Source organism: Hemicordylus capensis, chromosome 2 (assembly GCF_027244095.1).
Source record: "Hemicordylus capensis ecotype Gifberg chromosome 2, rHemCap1.1.pri, whole genome shotgun sequence".
Taxonomy (NCBI): Eukaryota; Metazoa; Chordata; class Lepidosauria; order Squamata; family Cordylidae; genus Hemicordylus; species Hemicordylus capensis.
In genome coordinates, this window is record NC_069658.1 from 186,727,395 (window position 1) to 186,733,680 (window position 6,286).

Consider the following 6,286-nt stretch of genomic DNA (forward strand, 5'->3'; position numbering starts at 1 on the left):
ACCTCCACAGTAGGCTCTGCAGTAACTATAGAGTCTAGTTCAGCTCAAATGTGAGAGATTTTAGCTGCAAAGAACTCATTGAAAATGTCACAACGGGTAACTGATGCATCCAAATACTAATTCAGGGGAGGAGGGGCATGTACAAGCCCTCTCTCACAGCTGAGACTATTGTGTGCTTACTTTTAAAAAGACAAGCCCTGAAGGCTTCAGAATGAGAAAGTCATGTGAGAGAACCAGGGAATAGTTTCTCTTGCAGCAGAATCCTGTGTGAGTGGTTGGGCCTGGATGATCTCTACAGGGACCCGAACAGCTCTAAGCACAGATGGACATTGCACAGATGTTGTGAGTGCCCCCCCCCAATAAAGTTGACATACTAGACTTCTCTAGTGAGTTGTTAACAATATATTGTTGAGTTATTATTACAAGAGGTCTGTTGTTTGCTGCTGTTTTCAGCAGGGCAAATTCCGAGGCCAATCAATTCCCTAGGGGTAGGTTCTGTTGCTAAATAAATTTGGCATAAATAACTTGGTGGGCCATTCGCAATGGTGAACTGGTGCAGTGCAGTGAACAAGAGTGTGAGTGCAGAAGTTTCTACTTCAAATGTTACCTCAGCTAGGAGTCCACTGGTTGCCCTAGGCAATTTGCTCTCTCACCTACACCCTTTCTGCAGAGTCTGCAATTCGGAGGAAATATTTCCTTACCTTACAGGGTGGTTATTGTAAGGATTACTGTGGTCTAAACGAAACATTAGGGACAATTGCCTGGTTGTTAAACACATTCTTCCCCTGTTAGCCTATAAAGTGGTGGAGGAATATAGTTAGCTACAATTGAAAAGCTCTGGGTCCCTGAGGGAGCCACCCATGGGGAATAGAGACACTGGGAGTAGAGACAGTGGGTAAGGGTCTCCCTATCTGTCCCTAATGTATATCACCCCTGATCTGACTCTTGAGCACTCCCTGTGCTGAGTGACTCACAACCCCGCCTTCCTCTTAGAGAGCAGATGGAATCAGCTCTCTCACCCTCCTTACCTATTCATTATGTAGTCCTTTAGATTAGGATTAGGTTTTTCCTTTCCAAGTGTACTTAACCAATAAATACTTAATATTTAGTCCTACAAGAATCTCCATGTGTTTTCTCTGAAGAGCTGCAACAACTCAAACACCCTCTGCTACCTGCTCTGTAACTAGAGTGAGTGCTCTCTTCCTTAGTGCTCTGTTGTTTACCTACTGGGGGTAAAATTAACAACCCCCAACAGTGTGTGTGTCTACTTTTTATACAAAAGAGTTATCAGGGAAGGGAACAAACTCCCTCCTTTGCCTTTTCCCAATCCAGCTCAAATACTAGATGTGAACTGGACAGGGATAAAACTGCTCAAAATTGCCAAGCACAGGGCAGAAGGGAGAGGAAGGATTTCACTCCCCTCCCTCTACTCTATTAGACCTTCCACCCTTACTTCATAGGTCAATGGGAGAAGCAGATATTTAACAAACAAAGAGGCTGTTCACATGAGCAGCCCTGCCCAGCCTTGGGCAGCCCTATCTGGGTAGGGCTGCTTGTATGAAGCACCAGGATTGAGGCAGATCCCAGCACTGCCCTCCTAGGTAGCCCGGGTATTTGCCTGTTTACCTGGGTTAAAGGGCGTGAGTGCACCCATTTACCCGGGTACAAGGTTGTGTGAATGTCTGGGTTCCACACAGTCTGAGCAGACACAGAGCTGGGGGCACAGAGCTCCTGACTCACAGAATTCCTCAATGTGCGGTGCATTGTGGGATATCTGGAGGCTGGGATACATTTTCCCGGCCTCCAGAATGCCATGCAGCTTGCAAAAGCACCAGTTGTGTGGGCGCACAAGCTGCGCAGCCTAGGACCACGCCAGTTGTCTAGGGGGGAACATAGGTGCTCTCCTGACTTCCCCCCCTCTCCCCGGTGCTCTCTAAGGTCATGTGAATGACCTCATAAAGTTACCTCAGAACATCTGGTTTGGCCCTGAGAATGTCTGTGGAATACTTTAACCCCGCTAAAGCGCTACATTTATTATTTAAAACATTTCTGTACCGCTGTCTAAAAATAAGTTTATACAAAGCAGTTCACAATAATACATAAAATGAGAAATCCAGTCATGAAAGGAAAAAAAAGACAACAAAAGAACTACCAGAACGATAAAATAGGTGAAGCAGCCTAAAAATTTTTCTCAGTTAAAAATCTCAATGAACAGCCAACCAGAAGAGATGGGACTTCAAGGGCTGTGTAAAACTAATTCGTGTAGGGTTCTGATGAACCCTGGACTAAGGAATTCTATCCACCACTGAAGAGGCTCTGTCAGCCATATTTCAGTGCTAGGTAAAGAGCTCAAGCAGTGTGGCCATCTGACCAGAAAGAGAGTGGCCTGGTCTCTCCAGGGCCTAGAACAGTCGCTTGACGGGAAGTGTTTCATGGCAATGGCATAGAGCCAGAGGCGTATCTAGAGGAAATAGCACCTAGGGCTAGCACTGAAATTGCGCCCCCTGGCCAGGCATCTGACACCCATCCTTCAGATAACTTTACCATAATATCAGCTGAAAAATACAAATCAAGCGCGTTAATCTTTTAATATTTCAAAAACTATTTAGCAGTGGACGTAGCCAGACCAAAAAATGCTGGAAAACTACAAATTTCAGTATGTGGGGGCTCATGAAATACCCAAATACTATGTGGAGATGTACTTGGAAAACTAAACAGAAGTGCCTGTCTAATTCTCTACTATGCATTGTAGCATCATTATTACATAAGTTGTAAAAATAAATGGAGAATTTGACTTTTCTCAGATACTCCGTAAATAATTAAAGGCTATGCAGAGTAAACTGTGTCACTGCTTGGAATATATTCTAGTCTTTCAGAAAGACAGTTAAAATGAGAGAAAGAGAGCAAGAAACTCCCAGTGGGCCTTAATACTAAGGATTTCACACGGATTCAAAGACAAACTCACCATTAATAGCCATATTATTAAGACATCACATTTAACTCACTTATCACAAGAAGCAAAGTAAGAGCAAATGAATACAATCCTAGCTCATAAGCATCATACATAGTGCAAAGCTAAATATGTGTACAGTGACTTAGACCCTTCGGGGGGCTTCCTAAAGGCTGTGGGGGGGGGTCTGCAAAGGTTTAACCTCCCCCGGCTGGCCTCTAGGGCCTCACAGGGACCATTTGAGCATGTGCGGTGGCCATTTTTTAAAATAAAATTTGTTTTTAAAAATGGCTGCTAAAAACAAAATGGCTCTCGTGCATGCTCAAATGGCCTCTGCAAGGCCTGGCATGGCCTAGGGCCTCACAGAGGCCATTTGAGCATGCACGGTGGCCATTTTGTTTTTGGTGGCCATTTTTTAAAAAAAATAATTTTAAAAAATGGCACCCCCCTTCAAGTAGCACCTGGGGCATGTGCCCTGCCTGCCCCACTCTAGATACCCCCCTGCATAGAGCAGGCCTTGCCAAGTTGTCTTTGGATCTAGGAGCCAGCCCAGACATTTAGGGACCAAACAACACGGAACACTTGACAAAATTACCAGACATAATGAGGGACATATTCCCTTTACAAGTAACATACTTAGAACAGCAATAGGGCTGCCTGGGACAAGTAAAGGTTTTATTAAATAACTGAATATAAAGTCTGAGCACCACAGTTAGGTTTCTAGGTGCCATGGCTCCCTGGGGCCTGGGATTTATCAAGCCCTTACATAGAGCAAGGGAGATCTAAGGGATGGGCGGCGGCGGGGGGGGGCAGTCCCACCCACCCAAGTCTTCATATCTCTAGGTCCAAGATATTTTGCTGCTTGAGGCAAGGGACAATATGACACCCTAGTCTTTAGACAAGTGCTGCCATGGTAGTGAGGTGTGGGTAACACTTGTCACCCCTGCGCCTCTCGTCACCACCCATTCCGAAGGCAACAGCCTCACCCTGCTTCATGGAAGGGCTGCCCCTGGCATGGAGATCAACAGAAGCCTGATTCAGACAGTATGCTGAATGAATGTACAGTTATTTGTACACTTGTACATGTGTTTGTGCGAATGGCTGTACCCGTGTTCGTTTTAAAAGTGAACTTGGATGCAGGCTGTCCAAATGCATGGTACAGATAGGAAGTGCACTTCTGTATAACATGTGAATGACTGTACCTGTGTACAAATCTGTACATGTGTACACTGTACACTCATACGTTGATCATAACACATGAATGGGCCTATTATCACTTTCTGTTGTCTGCCAATCGAGTGACTGTTACAAGCACAGGAGCAGGGGCCAGGCGGAAATGTCTGCAGTCCTATTCTGGAGAGAGAGCAGCAGTCCCAGCAAGGGCAGCCGCTGAATCCCAGCATCCTCTCCGCAGAATGGCTTCTACCCCCAAGGCAGCTGTTTCACCCAATGGACTGATAAAGAACTCACTGCACACCAGAGGCAGCTGACTCCCTCTGAGCCCTAGGTTGGTGGGAAGTATAGAGGGAGGAAGCCATGGGGGAGACCAAAAGACAGAAGAGCAGCCTAAGAGGTAATGGATTCAACCATAAGTAATTCATCCCACTTAGGAGTGTGTGAGAGCTGGTCTCGGGGGGGGGGGTGGGGTTGGGGGGTGGACTTTATCCCCCAGAGCCCCAGGCTGGGCTAGGATTACTTACAGATTTCAAAAGAGCCATTAACTTGCGATGGAATGGGCAATGGGCCAGAAAAGCTCAGCATCCATTTACTCACTGGACGGCTGCAGGCTGGCATGGAGGGGCATCGAGACAGCTGGAGGAGGAAGCTCATCGCTCGGCAAAGAGGGCTGGGGACGGGGGGCCCCCTGTGTTTGGGGGTAGCTGCAGCAGAGGTGCTTTAGCTTGAGAGAGCAGGGCTGAGAGAGCAGGAGTGCTGCAGGTGGGCAACGGAGGCATCCGGAAGTGCCTCCTTTTGGATCCCCGGGGCATCATTAGCAGTGGAAAACATCTGTTTTATTGCAGGATGCTTCAGGCCAATCCCATCATGCATCACACTTGTCTCCCGCCACCGTCCTCTCTAATTCCTAAATGAGTAATTATGTCTCCATGGTGATGGATGCTGCAGAAAGCAAAATTTGTAATAACTGCGTGGGGGAAGGGGTGTGTGTGTGTGTGTGTGTGTGTGTGTGTGTGTGTGTGTGTGTATGGGTGAGACAACGAAGCAGGATACTGCAAAATTTGTTTTGGTAGATAGATTGTTACAAACTACAAAGGGTCCAGCAGCATCTCCCTGAGTACCGTTTGTTTGTTTGTTTGTTTGTTTGTTTATCATATTTTTATACCGCCCAAAATTTCCATCGTTTAGAAAGAAACATTATATTGTTGGTACTTTACGCCTTCTGATAAGCAGGCTTTCTAAAACATGTGCTGAGCTAAATATTGGAGGGAAGGATTTCCTAAAGTGGATTTTTGTTTGCATATATTGGGTGGGAGTGCAAATATATATTGTTACATTCTGGAAGGACATTCTGGATCCAGTTAGGCAAACAGCATATGGTTGTGAATTCGCTGTCTGATTATACAGAAGGAGTCCATGGTTCTGCCTAAACTGAGTCAGGGATTTTACACAAAAGAATCCTCATTTCCTTTAATGGTTGTGGATGGTCCCCTGAGTGAGCAATTATCCTGCAGGGATGGGGTCTGAGAGGAATGCTTGGCAGACCATGAGTGGGAAACAGCAGTTCTTATTGCTGGAATGAGCAGAGGTGGGACTGAGAGCTGTGCATTAGCTGAAATTGCAGCCTCTTGGGGTGCAAAGTCTCTCCTGGGGACCTGATGCAGGATTAGCAGATCTTCCTGCCTTTACCCTGCTTATATATTTGTAAATAAAGCATATACCACGAACACACCCACTAGTCTCCAGGGCTGTCTTGTCTAAAGGAAATTAAACCTGGTAGTCCCTAGAACATTTCAGTGCTTGAAGACGAAGGTAGCTGGCCACTGGTCAAGGCAAAGAATTGCCTTGCTGGTCAAATCCAGCAAGGCAGTTTGTATATAACTCCATTACACAGATCACTATTCCCATTTTACAGAGGGGAGAACTGAGACTGATTGTGATTTGCTAAAGGTTATGCAATGGTAAATTGGCTGTGGGCAAACTTGAAATGGCATCTCTGAAGTCAAACTCCCTACCTACAGGGTCACATAAACTTTGCCCCACAGCATCCCTATAATCCCAGTTCAGGACTCACCAAACCTCTGCTGATGTACTGATTAGGAAATCCTAAAGGTATTAATAATAATAAGGGTAGTCTTGCACACAAGCGGGCATTGATCC

General features: G+C 45.9%; 1 protein-coding gene across 3 annotated transcripts in view; it reads right to left on the reverse strand.

The window, feature by feature from the left end:
* The window catches only part of LOC128342368 (myoD family inhibitor domain-containing protein-like), a 31,417-nt gene extending 26,491 nt beyond the window's left edge, over positions 1–4,926 (reverse strand). For 2 of the 3 annotated variants that reach the window (XR_008314940.1, XM_053289590.1), the window contains exon 1: positions 4,724–4,926. The gene's annotated coding sequence lies outside the window, so the exon portion shown is untranslated. The other variant, XM_053289591.1, reaches the window with a different exon arrangement.
* Between the last annotated feature and the right edge of the window lie 1,360 nt (positions 4,927–6,286).